Source organism: Euprymna scolopes, chromosome 42, assembly GCF_053919585.1.
Source record: "Euprymna scolopes isolate OS-2025 chromosome 42, ASM5391958v1, whole genome shotgun sequence".
Taxonomy (NCBI): Eukaryota; Metazoa; Mollusca; class Cephalopoda; order Sepiida; family Sepiolidae; genus Euprymna; species Euprymna scolopes.
Genome location: NC_136523.1, coordinates 48,027,638 through 48,042,637, shown reverse-complemented (window position 1 = coordinate 48,042,637; position 15,000 = coordinate 48,027,638). Strand labels below are relative to the sequence as shown.

Here is a 15,000-nt window from a genome sequence, read left to right as displayed (position 1 = left end):
CGTGGGAAGAAACGCTAATTGAGTGAGAATTCCATCAGGAAACGAAAACCATAAAAAGCATCTGACAAACTTTCTCATGGAATAATATATATATATATATATATATATATATATATATATATATATATATATATATATATATATATATATATATATATATATGCACCGAGGATAAAAATATGACCCGACTTAAAACTAAATTACTATTTCTATGTTTATCTAAGTAGGTCTGTCAGATAAGTCGACTAATCCAAACAAAGATGGGAGCAATCGGAAAATAACACAAATATTTTTTTCAGCCATTAATTGGCGTTTAAAAATAGACGCACGATTTCCCAGTCTTTTTAAATCTCGCGTAGCCCTTAAAAAGAAAGTACACGCCTTGGGAAATCGTCGCGCAATAAATCTATGCAACATACCATAGCTTTATTGCGATTTAGCGTATTTATCGATCCTAACTACTTCCGGTTTTGAAACTATCGGAAAGTAAACGGTGTTACTGAATTTGAAGAACTCACTTTATTAAGTTCCTTTGCTTTAATTTGGTGCTTCTTCGTTATAAGTTTTTCTAAAAAATAGCATAAATTATAATAGCGAAATTCGAAAAAAAAAAAAAAAAGCCAAAGACATCTCCTTAATTTTTATGTCGCAGTAATTAACATATCCAAAAATTACGAAAAGCAACGAGGTAGAAAATTAATCATGGGTACGAAAATGTCGTCAAAATTCAAACATATAAAAAAATAAATGTTAACAAAGGCAAGATAAGATACTCTTCTACCTATCTGGAAAATTTGTTTTAGTGCTTTTACTTACTTTAGAACGTTTAAGCATATAGTGTCAAGCGATAAGTGTGAACAAGAAAATGGCCGCGAATTGACACCTAAATATGTAAAGGTTTGATAATGGCTTTAAAAAAAAATGATACAAAATACTGTTAGAAACCCACCTAATATATATGTTACCGTGACATATATTTGGTGGGGGTTCTAACAGTATTTTGTATAATTTTTCTTTCCTCTGTGGATTGTAAAACAACCCCTTAATTATTAATGAAAATAGTTTTCAAAGATAACTAACGAAAGTAGCGCTTTGCTAAAAAAAGAAACCGGAGAGGTCGTATCGTAACAAGGGAGATAAATGCTTTTCTGAAAATTTTGAAAATCATTGCAAAACTTCTTTAAAAAAATCGTGTAATGAATAGGGCTATGACAACTGAATATTCTTTTCATTGTTTTGACTCTCATATATCCGACACCGTTAGACGCAGTTAATCAACTGAGAACCACATCACTCTATAGAAAAGCATATAAGATATCAACGGATACACATTCGAGAGTCAAAACAATTAAAAAAAATATGCTGTTGTCCTAGCCCTGGTAATGAAACGTTTACAGAATCTCCAAACATCACATAGCATTGATTGAGATTGTCGGACTGACTTCCTCATTTTGGTTGTTATAGTCACAACGTTTCGGCCGTTTTGCCCTCCGGCCTTCATCAGGTGTTTTGTATCGACAGGTGTTTTGTATTCGATACAAAACACCTGATGAAGGCCGGAGGGCAAAACGGCCGAAACGTTGTGACTATAACAACCAAGATGAGGAAGTCAGTCCGACAATCTCAGTCAATGAAAACACCTCATCTAAAAAATACAGACAATTACTATCACATAGCATTTAAAATATTCTGAGATCTAGCCTTCATTTTGGACATTTTTTCATAAAAGTTGTTCATAAAAATCAGAAAACTGTCAGATTTATAGATAAAACTATGATGGTTTCTTAACCACTAATTGACAGTCTCACAGCCCTTGTGCTTCCTCGATGTACACCCCCCTCCCCGACTAATTCGACAAGCAGCAAAATCCCTGTAACGTTGCCCGGGAACCAACACGTTGTAGCTTCAGTCGCAAAGCAGACAAAGTTCAACTCGCTTTTTTTTTTTTTTTTTGAATAACAACAAAATTTATTTATTCATTGTTATGGCTGTAACACCACCCTAACCCTAACCCTAACCCACGTCTCAAACGTGATCTCCAACGGTATTAACCGTGTTCATTACAGTTCCAACCTCTCTTGGACCCCAAATCGTCCGACACCGCCGAAAAGGAATAAACAAGCATAAATTAAAAAAATCCGACTCGGATTTTTTTAAAAAATATAATTCGTTTATTACTGTTACTCTTTCGTCTCGATATCACTTAACAAATCTCTCATTGCCACATGTCCATCTAACCTAACACACGTTTCTTTTTTCCGACCGCATGCTAGCAACAACCGGTCCATTCTCGTCTTCACTTTACATGTTCGTCTCCTTCGGCGTCGACTTTTTTCTTCCCGATCACATGGTGTCCCTTTCTTTTTTTCCTTTTGCTTTTGCGTGCCAGCTTGCACACACTTCTTAATTTGCATATGCGTTCAAACGCTGCTCCTACTTTTGATACGGTCGCTTATCATCCATCGTTAGACTGTTTCTGATATTTTCCCATACGCGCATACGCACTCTGTTACATTCATAACGTTTTCACTGATGAAACAACCGACCTTCTTTAGGTGTAGCTTGTCGAACTCGTTTTTTTTTATAAATATTGAATGCTACTTGACAATGTTCCATTTGTTCATTTACGAAGAGCTTTGCATTGAACTAAAAATTAGCAAGCGATATCATTAACGACGTGTTTTACTCAAGAAGAGATAGGAGCATACAGACACACATACACACGTACGTGTAATTGCATTTGCATGCAACCGTCAGTACTATGTTACACACGCACGCACGCACACACACACACACGCACACACACATATATATATATAATACATATATATAATACATATATAGATATAAATATAATACACATATGTATAAATACATATATATATATATAAATATAATACGTATATATATATATAAATATAATACGTATATATAAAAAAATCATACGTATATATAAATAAATATAATACATATATATATATATAAATATAATACATATATATAAATATAATACACATATATATAAATACATATATATAAATATAATACATATATATATAAATATAATACACACATATATATAAATACATATATATATATATGAATATAATACGTATATATAAAAATATACGTATATATAAATAAATTATAATACATATATATATATAAATATAATACATATAAATAAATGTAATACATATATATAAATATAATACATATATATAATACATATATATAAATATCATACATATATATATAAATATAATGCATATATATATAAATATAATACATATATAAATATAATGCATACATATATAAAATATAATACATATATATAAATAAATATAATACATATAAATAAATATAATATATATATATATATATATATAAATATAATATATATAAATATAATACATATATATAAATATAATACATATAAATAAATGTAATACATATATAAATATAATACATATATATATAATACATATATCTATATATAATATATATATAAATATAATACATGTATATAAATATAATACATGTATATAAATATAATACATATATATATAATACATATATATATTACATATATATAAATATAATACATATATATAAATATAATACATATATATAAATAAATATAATATATATATAAATAAATATAATATATATATATATAAATAAATATAATACATATATATAAATATAATACATATAAATAAATGCAATACATATATATAAATATAATACATATATATAATACATATATAAATATAATACATACATATATAAAATATAATACACATATATATAAATACATATAATATATATAAATATGATATATATATAAATATAATATATATATAAATATAAAAATATAATACATATATAAATAAAATATAATACGCATATATATGTAATACGTATATATATATATATATATATATATATATATATATATATATATATATATATAATACATATATAAATACGTACTCCTGTCTGTTTGTTTGTTCACAATTTATTAAATATATACAAAAGGTGCCTTACTTTAATCTTTCATTTATTTCTATATCATTCAACCAAGGTAGTGGTTGAATATATGCTTAAGTCCGAAATTGAATGAATTGAGACACATTGAAACCCCCACCACTAATTCCGTTCGCAACCAAATTTCAAACAGGTTATACAGTTGGATAGAACACCTCATTAGCTACATTTTGAAAAAAAATTTCAAAAATTGGTTCAGTAGAAAAAAAGTTACAACAAAATATGTTAGTTCACAAACAGGAGAGTAAGTACATAAGTGACTAACGCTTTTTTTTATTTTGCATAACTTTTTGTTGTATATAAATATTTTTTACTGCGATTTTGCCAATATGACATTTTAGCGTAACGGTTAGAGTACCGGGGGTTGGTGGAAAGATTTTAGGTTCAATCCCGTGTATCGCTTTTTTTTTATAAGAAAAAACCGAACTTCTTTTTAATAACTAATTTTTTTTAAACTCTCCTTATGATTTTATAGCAAAAAATGGTGAATTTATCGATTAAAAATATTAGTGAATTCTATGATATACATATTCTTTGAATGAACTCAAATTTTTCGTTATCACATTTGATGAAAAATGTAGTCCCATTTTGGCAATGCGTCTGACCAATGATGCTTTTGAACCCGCGACCAGCACTGCGATGTCATCAGCATCAGCCTGGGCATAAATATTCCTATTTTTAAACTCCTTTAAAAGAGGATTCCGCATACAGTTCCATAGTAAAGGTGATAAAATCCCACGTTGGGGGTTTCATTTAACTACTTCCCTTTTAACAGTTGCCCTCAGTAGTTCTACTTGAACTGTTCTGTGCCTCACCATATACTCAATCCATCGGATGAGTACTGGTGGCACATTGAGTTCTCGTAGCGACTTGCACATACTATTGAAGTGTATGTTGTCAAAAGCTCCAACGATATCTAAAAAGACACCGAGTGCCATCTTCTTTTTTGTTAGTTTACGCTCTATACAGATCACGAATTCATGAACCGCAGTCTCGGTAGAGACCCTGGCTCGGAACTACTGTGATTGAATCACAAATATTGCATAAATGTGTGTTTGAGAGCTAATATTTTTTGACAATCATTAATAAATATTATAAATTTATATATTAATACAATAGCAATGCCTGGAAAAATCATGGATTATATGGAAAAATGCGCGCATGAAAAGTAATATTCTTAAGATTTTATTAAACCTGGAAAAGTAAAGGACAAGAAATTCAACCTGGAAAAGTAAAGAACAAGATATTCTAGTAAAGTCAAAAATAAGAATTTTTTAGACTTAAAATATTGCAGCTAAAAATAAAATTTGAATATTGATAAATATTTTATTTATTATTTGCATATGTTGTTGTTTATTGTTGAGTTAAAAAGAATTAAATGATCCTAATTATGATATAATAAAATTATTAATTTTTATGTAAATTATAAAATTATTAATTCCATCTACTAACTAATTAACTAATGAATTAATTTTATTCAAACAATTTTCACTACATAAATATATGCAAATAATAGCGGGGGGGGAAATAAGTTCAATCCAGCGACTGACACCCTTTCTAACTCAACAATAAACAACAACATACAAACAACATACAAACTCTTTTAGCGCACCGGGAATTGACCCCCCCCTTCCCCACAAAAAGTGCAGATTTGCCGTTTAGTTGTACAAATATCCCCGAACCATGTAATCACTAAAAGGGACTCTTAAAGGTCGACACCGGTATCGAGCAGAAGTTTGTTTACGTGTTTTACAAACTTTAAATGGGTAAAACATAATCACACAGTTAATGAAAATGTGATCACGTGATTAAAATTTAATTTAAATTAACTGCGTTCTTTAACCTCTTTCTCACAGAAAAGACGTTGCGAGCCTGTCTCTGTTTTATCGTTATTTTCATGGCAGGTGCTCGTCTGAGTTCCAATCTATGGTCCCCTCTCGCCAAACATTCACGAGAAACACTCGTCTGGTTGTAAACCACTCTCAATAATTTCCCCCACTCTTTATCTGTGCCTAAACCTAAACGTAGATTCCATGAACAAAGCTTCTTTCTTTGAACTGCACACTGTGCAACTCTCTTCCTTTTCTCTGCTTTCCAGCTGACTACAATATGGCCGTCTTCAAGTCCAATGTAAACAAGTTCTTGATGAGCCGCTCCCCTTAAGTAATCCAATTTACCAAATTTACACATCTAACGATTACTATATTGTCACTTGACCACTGTACACTCTTTAACCCTTATCCTCGAGTGGCCTCTGGGCCTTGATAAGTGGTGATTCCCTTTTAAAAATAAAAACGTAGCATAATCGACAAACCCGCACGTATACCGTCAGTCAACGCTTGACAACACCAAAATGCCTACTGATCAAACGAGCTTAATTTGTGTTGACTTGTCGACAAGTGGGTCGTCCATTTTTACGATAAGATTTACGTCCTGTTGTATTTATTGCTTATAGATTTCGCCATTGAAATATCATACGTAGAAGAAAAAATATAATAATTAAAAAAAAAAACAACCTGCTCATGATAACAAGTTCAAACTGGTATTTCCATTCATATAAGGATTTGATGTCAGTTATGTTGTACCTATTTACTATGCCTCCCCACGGGACAGAGTTAGACACCAGGGTCGTTTTTTAACGTGGAGAAAAGGTACAAAAATTAAAATTGTCTCAGTCGTGAAGGACTAATGCTCCACGGAAAGAGAACAAGAAATGGAAGTGCAGCATCTGAAGAACAGATGGTATTTATTTGCTCCCCCAACGAGCAAATTAGGCACAAGGCCAATTTTTAATGTGAGGAGTGAAGGGAGGGGGAAGGGAAAAAGGGGACCAGCTCCCGAGAGGTGGGAAATGGGAGCTGGTTAAAGGTCAGGCATGTGGGGTTGCCCCCACATGTGGTCTTTGCTAGTCATAGCTAGTCATAGCTTGCAGTATCTGCCGGAACAGATACTACACTTTGATCTTTTGTTTGCGATATTCTTTAATTTATTTTTAGGGGGGGAGGATAGGTAATAGTTTCAATTCTCTTGGGCTCGAATAATGTTCTTTGTATATCTGTTTATCTAAGTAGGTGCGTCAAATGAGTCAACTAATCCGTACAAAGATGGGAGCGATTTGAATATAGCACAAATATATTCTTGGTACCCGAGAAAAGGAGGGTGGACCTGTAAATTCACCCTTGTCCGTTCGTCCGTTCGTCTGTCCGCACTTTTCTCAATAATTACGCCTTGGAATTTTTTTTTGTTTAATTTAGTACAAACATTAAACATAATATAAGTAAAAAAAACAATAACAGAACGGATTTTCCAGGAAATTCCGCCCCCGCCCCCCCGGGGTGCCTTTCGGGTTAAAATGGCTAAAATTGACACTTTTGTGCTCATTAAAAAAAAAAAAAAATTGATGCCTTGGATTTTTATAAAACTTTCTGAAAAGTTGTAACTAAATGATTTCTATATAATTTTATTTGTCAATACTTGGCAATAACTCTTGGGTGTGCACCAGAGGCTCTTTTAGGGCTAATAAAAAAACACTCAATTTTTGGGACTATTGTCCAAAATTTTCCGTGTATGTCTATTTAGCAGTTTTGCATGGTGTTGAACTCAAGTTTAAAGGCCTTGGGGACTTTTGGGGCTAAATGGAGGGGGGAATAATGATGGGCTTAGTCATTTCTTTTTTTTTTTTTTTTTGCATGGTGCAAAACTCAAATTTACATTTGTTATAACCTAAAACCTCACCGTTTGTTCATTTTCACTAGGATTTGACGTCCCCTGGGGGACTTTGGGGGCTAAATTGGGGGGGGGGCAAATGCTGAACTTAGTCATTTTTTACGCCTCGTTCACTGTGTACTCACGGGAGACCATGCATGCTCCACTTGTTTCATCTATGAATTGAAGTTTCAAAATCTTTTTAATCTCGTGTAGCTCTTAAAAGAAATTACCCCCCCCCCCCGGGAAATCGCCGCGCATTAAAACAATACAACATACCTTAGATTTATGGCGATTTAGCGTATTTACCGATCGTTGAAAATCTGGATCCTTTCATATGCTTCATTTCAAATTGCATTTAAATTACTTGAAATAGTGAAGTGTCTCGTACGTAAAAAAAAAAATGTTTTTAATTTTTTTTTTTTTTTTATTACAAAGGATCCAGATTTTCAACGATCGGTAAATACGCTAAATCGCCATAAATCTAAGGTATGTTGTATTGTTTTAATGCGCGGCGATTTCCCGGGGGGGGGGGGTGTAATTTCTTTTAAGAGCTACACGAGATTAAAAAGATTTAATGTGTTAAAAATGTGGCTATTTTTTGTTTTTTGTTTTACATAGGCATCATCACCACTTATCAAGGCCAAGAGGCCACTTGAGGATAAGAGTTAAAGAGTGTACAGTAGAAATCGTTAATAAATGTACAATGATTTAAAAGTGTGATTTACAAAACGATATAGAAGTTTTTTTTTTTTAAATCACACTTTTAAACGATTATACATTTATTTTGTCTACGTTTATAACATGTTAAAAACATATTTTTTATACATATTATTTTAATTGGAATTCATTATTGAGATGAGTATTATTTATATTTATTTATTGCGGACTATTATTCTCATCTTTATTAGTTGTTGTTTCACGACGTTTCGCCCGACTATTCCTCTGGCCTTTTTTTTTTTTTTTTTTTTTTTACATACGAGACGCTTCACTATTTTAAGTAATTTAAATGTAATTTGAACCGAAGCATATAAAAGCATCCAGATTTCAAACGAAACAGTAATCAAAAACTGACTGAAAACGACAGAAGAAAAATCAGGTGAAAGTACTTGCAAAAAAAAAAACAAAAAAAAAACAAAACAAACAAAAAAAAAACACATGGACGAAAACAACCATGGAACTTTCTTACACAAATTCGACCGAGGTATTAGAACGACCACACGAAAATGGAGAAATTACAAAGCAAAAAAAAAATAAAATAAATAAATAAAATAAAATAAGAATATTTAGCAGAATCACGCCATGCTGTTCAACAATGTATGTCTAAATGAAAACATGCTGCCTAAATACACAATAACTCTTTCTCTCTCTCTCTCTCTCTCTCATATATATATATATATATATATATATATATATATATATATATGTATATATATATCTATATATGTATGTATATATATGTATATATATGTGCATATATGCGTATATATGTATATATATATATATGTATATGTATATATGTGTGTATATATATATATGTATATATGTGTGTGTATATATATGTATATCGAAACCCGCCCCTCCAAACAACAGTTAAGGCTTCTCACTACTACACTTATCGGCTGCTACTGTGCAGGTAGTGAATTAACGATGTTTTGACTAAGTTCGATTTGTTTACACAAAGAGTATCGCTTAATACGCTAATGGCACTTTGTATATCACTTCCCCATATGTTCAACCTAAGATATATATATATATATATATATATATATATATATATATATATATATATATATATATATATATATATAAAAAATTATGAAACCACAATCATGGAACCTCATTGCATAAAGCAACTTCTGTAGGAAATCTCGAGTGTGAGAACCCAACGTGGAGCAGAGCATACATAAGAGTTTCTTTTCACAATGCCTCCCCAGGAGTAGAGAGTTAAATATCAGGGTTATTTTTTAATATGGAGAAAAGGAACCAAAATCAAAATTGTCTCAGTCGTGAAGGATTTTTCCTCTACTGAGTGAGAACAAGAAATTGAAGTGCAGCACCTGAAGAACAGATACTATACTTTGATCTTGTGTATATAGTCTATTGCCGGTAAAAAAAAATTTACAAATTAATGTTAAAAAACAATAAAAAGAAAAAATCACAAACAAGAAACTTAGCCATGAAGCCCTACAAGGAAGCGGTAGAGAGGATTTGGTGCAGGATCTTTCTATTGTCTATACAACTTGTGAAATTACTCTTGACTGGCACCATTTACCACAGTACCGCATTCACTCCGTGGAGTTAAACCTACTTAATAAATCAATTCCCCAGCGTTTTTGTAAAAATGATGTACATGTGTATATATATTAGTGATGGGACGATTCCAATATTTTTCCTGATTCCGATACAATTACTGATTCTGATTCTTTATAAATCTCTAAATATTTAGCTATAGAGTCGTTATTTTGCCCGATTTAAAAAAAACAAACAAACAAACAAACAAAAAAACACATGTTAAATATGCAGATAATTTTTCTAAACGTAAAATTACATTTGTGGAGGATGATCTATTGATTTTAGCTTTATTGATATTTTAAAAATCAATAAATATTTATTATTTTATCAGCAATGGAAGATTTTGGTTTAAACAAAATGGAATAAATCAAGGCAACCAAAAGAATCGTTTTGGTATCGGAAAATAGGCAGCAATTTTTATCGATTCTGATACCGATTCTGATACCCTCAAATTTGTCGATTTTTCCGATTCCTTATTCCAATTCATCGTCCCCATACTAGTATATACGAGGGGCGTGCAATAAGTAATACCCCTTACCCACTTCCAGTTGCCTGATCTAGCTGAAATTTTGCATGTGCAATGATTTATATCTCTACGGGTTATGTGGCAAATTACAGCTCTGAACTAATTGTGGTTTCTGTTTGACAAGTGTTTGAACTGAGTCAGGTCTGAAACGGAGCCTGTTGAATGTCGAACTGTGATCCGGTGTTTGTATTTGAAAGGACGCCCACCACAGGAAACTTTTGATGAAATGAAAGAAACTTATAGTGATAATGCCCCATCATATGACCTTGTAAAACGCTGGCATCGTGAATTCAAACATGGCCGGAAGTCTGTGGAAACAGCTCCCAGACCTGGTCGCCCCCCCTTCTGCCATTGATGAGGCATCTGTCCATCAAGTTGAGGCTGCCATTTTGGATGATCAGCGCATTACTATTTGCCAAATAGCCCAAGATGTCAAGATTAGTACAGGGTCTGTGGAAAGCAAGCATGCGTCGAGTGCTCGAGGATGAATTTGGAGATGTGCCAAGAAGATGAGTCAAAGTTTTTCAAAAGACTGATTACACAGGATGAAACTTGGGTCCATCACTATGATCCAGAGACCAAAGCCCAGTCAATGCAGTGGAAGTACTTGGACTCACCACCTCCAAAGTAGGCAAGGGTGCAGCCCTCTGCTGGCAAGGTCATGCTTACAGTCTTCTGGGACCAGGACGGAGTAGTGATGACAGATTTCCTGGCAAAGGGTACCACAATTACAGGAGCCTATTATGGTCCACTTTTGAGGAAATTAAGGGAAGCTATCAAAATGAAGAGGTGGGGCAATATCAGCAAAGGTACCCTCCTCCTGCAGGACAACGCTCTGGTCCACAACTCACATGTCGCCAGATCAGAAGCACGGGAGTGTGGCTATGAAATCTTACCCCATCCTCGCTACTCTCCTGACCTTGCACCCTCTGACTTTCACCTCTTCCCAGCCATGAAGTTGTTTTTGAAAGGAAAGCGTTTCCCAGATGATGCAGCCTTGATTTCTGAAGTCACGTCGTGGTTGGAGGACCAACCTAGGGTGTTCTACAAAAACGGTCTTCAGAGCTGCATCAAACGATGGGAGAATGCATAACTCTAGGTGGTTCCTATGTAGAGAAAGACTAATAACTGTACCAAGTTTCGTTGCTTTACTGCTATGGGAAGTGGGTCAGGGGCATTACTTATTGCACGCCCCTCGTGTATATATGTTTTTTGTTTATATAAACAAAAACAGAAACAATTTCATCTGACGAGTTCATTAGATGAAAAAAGTCTTTGAATTTGTTGGTGTAAAAAAAAGTTCGTAGAGCCTAATTTATTTCATTTCTAATAATATTTCTAATAATATTTCTAATAATATTTCTAATAATATTTCGCATATATTTCAAATCTCTACAGGCCTTCTCAATTGAGAAGAGCGTGTCAGGTTAAAAAGTGATAAAATTACAGCGGATATTTATATTTATTAGAAAAAAAGAACGAAAAATCAAATCGAATATCAGAGCATGAGGAAAGGTGTGGAGGAATTAAAGTTGCGACAAAGAAGTGGGACAGGTTTAAAAAAAGGCGCAGGAAGAAGAAAGAAACGAGAAAAAAAAAGTGACCAAGGGAAACATCAATCAGGTGAGATCTGATAAATTTCAGCTTCGATCTAGACCTCGCCACGTCAGAACCAATTATACTTAAATCACCATTTAAAACTTTTAAAATGAAGAATGAGTCATTGTGAAAAGTTTTTGACTCCTGATGGTGGGGTAGTTATTTGCTGCCCACTACAGCAAAATGTGGCACAAGGCCGGAAGGTAGAGAACAGGCGAGCTCCCCTAAAGAAGGGCCACCCTCGCCTCAACAAAAAATTGCCTGGGCACCCCCGTCGGCATTCCCCGGTAGGGGCGCCTCAGGCGACAAGCAATTAACTTGCCCCACCGGAAAGCCCGGTGGCAAGGCCTGGGAAGGTGGACTTCCTAGGTAGTACCCAAGCGGTGTACCTCAGTCCGACAGGTGCTGGGCCGGTTCCCGGCGCCTCACCTGTCGGACTGAGTGTTAAGAACGAATTTATTTTTTTTCTCTTTTCTTCTATTCATCTCTTTCAACATTCGACCACTACTTCTATTGTTTCTCCTCTTCGCTCTCATCTTCACTCACCCGATAAGGTTGGTTCGTGTCATTCTCAGCTCGAATGCCTGATTCACTTCCAACATATTGATACAGGTTGTAAGGGATGATTTGTTGGATAATTAATGAATATTCATCCGGAGAACAACGAATCGAGATCTCGACAGACGAATACAATGTAACGCATTGTGCCATTTCTGGTGCAGGCTACACACATAAGAAAACCCCGCGTCTCTATTGCAAACTCCACGTCGGATGTTGAACCACTCACAGCGGATTATTTCAGTTCATAACAAAACATTTATTGATTAGATACTACTTCGACCATTCGGAATAGGGATAATCAGGCTTTTACAGATCGCAATGTATTTCATGCGGCAGCAGAAACCTTCATATTCATAAGAAAGTGTTTACCTTCTGGCTCTTGTTAAATAATGTAAATTCTTAAAGTTATTATTCAGAAGAACTGCTGATGGGGGGTAGTTATTTAATTGCCGCCCACATCGGCAATATTTGGCACAAGGCCTGGAAAGTGGGAACCCCGCAGGCTCCCCTAAAGGAGGGGCACTCCTGCAATTTTAAAAATTGCCTGAGTAACCCCGTCGGCATTCCCCGGTCGGGGCGCCTCAGGCAGCAAGCAATAAACTTGCCCCACCGGAAAGCCCGGTGGCAAGGCCTGGGAGGGTGGACCTCCTAGGTATTACCCAGGCGGTGTACCTCAGTCCAACAGGTGCTGGGCCGGTTCCCGGCCCCTCACCCGTTGGGCTGAGTGTTAAGAACGAATCCTTGACGAGTGCGACTGCAGCCGAAGCCGCTAGGAAACACATCCCCCACCAGACGAACTGCTGATGGGGGGGGATGAGTTTTTATAACCACCGGCTGTGCTAACCAACCAATGAAAATCTTCCAAAGTTACTATAAAAATTGTTGAATTTTGGATTTAATCAGTTCGCCGTTAACTACGTCATGGACCGCATTTGATTCTTGTCCGCCATCTTTGTTACTAGCAATTAATTTACATTCAGTATCGGGACTGCACTGCTTCTGCTTCTCTACCGCCATCTTTGTTCAATGTCTCAAATCTTAACAAGTTATGCGCCCAGCCATCGTCTTTTCTTTGACGGTTCGGAATCTAAATTTGAATTGTGGCAGGTAAAATTTCTCGGGTATCTAAGGATTCGAAAACTACACAAAGTGATACAATCTCCAACAGAGAATCCTAACGACCCCGAATATGCACGGGTAGTCTAGTTAGTAATTATAGACAGAATGAAAATTAAGAAAATAAAAATTTAATTAAAACTTTACATCCCTTACGTACGTAATTATATTGCACACCCACACGCACATATATATACGTCTTTTTCATATATACCTTTACTGTTAAATATTTCTTTGCTAGCTAAGAATTATTTATTCTAATGTTAATTGTAATTAGTACTTATTTAATTATGCACTTGGGGTCATTAGAGTTAACATTAATATATGAGGATGTATTGTTTTTTGTGTTAGTTAACTACTTTACAATTAGAGGTTAGAGAGAGAGAGAAAGAGAGAGAGAGAGAGAGAGAGAGAGAGAGAGAGAGAGAAAAGGAGAGTAAAATTCATTATATTATATTCATCTCTTCAAACCAAATTCTTGGAAAGAAAGAAACTTTGTTCATGGAAATTTAGTTTACTTTAGATTTAGGTACACAGTAGAGTGACTGCTCACTGGTGGTGTTCCCGGGAGTCTGAGTGACAATAAGTCTCCCCAGATATACGACATTCTCCACATCTTTCGACAACCACTGCATATCATGTTAGGACTCTTAAGGGATAAAATATGGTCACAACCGCCGATTTGAAAATTAAAATATTTCTGATTCGCCTTAAATGTTGATCCATATTCATTAGATGTCAGTTAAGCAAGACATTTTGAATTTCTACCGCTTTTTAAGAACCCTGAAGCTTAAGCCTTAATCTTGGCATATTTTCTAGAATCCAAACAATATAAAATTTGATCGAAATTAGAATAAGGATCCTAGACATAAGGTTTAGTATCATTACATCTTGTTTTTGAACGAGTATTGTTCCAATGAATTTATAGAAAGGAAAAAATTCATCGTTTTTTGTTACTAAACGAGAAATCTTTCTAGACTGGAGCAATTAAAAGTTTTGCTTTAATCTTGCATGTTTTTGAATGTTACTTACAAGCTTGGCCTTTTGGTCAAGATCAAAGTGTAGTATCTGTTCTTCAGATGCTGCACTTCCATTTCTTGTTCTCTTTTTAATTTTGTACCTTTTCTCCACGTTAAAAAACGACCCTG

The 15,000-nt window shown here is 34.1% G+C and overlaps 1 protein-coding gene across 2 annotated transcripts in view; it reads right to left on the bottom strand.

The window, feature by feature from the left end:
* Positions 1-15,000, bottom strand: part of LOC145267091 (uncharacterized) — a 148,813-nt gene that overhangs the window by 86,960 nt on the left and 46,853 nt on the right. The gene's annotated exons all lie outside the window — the stretch shown is intronic.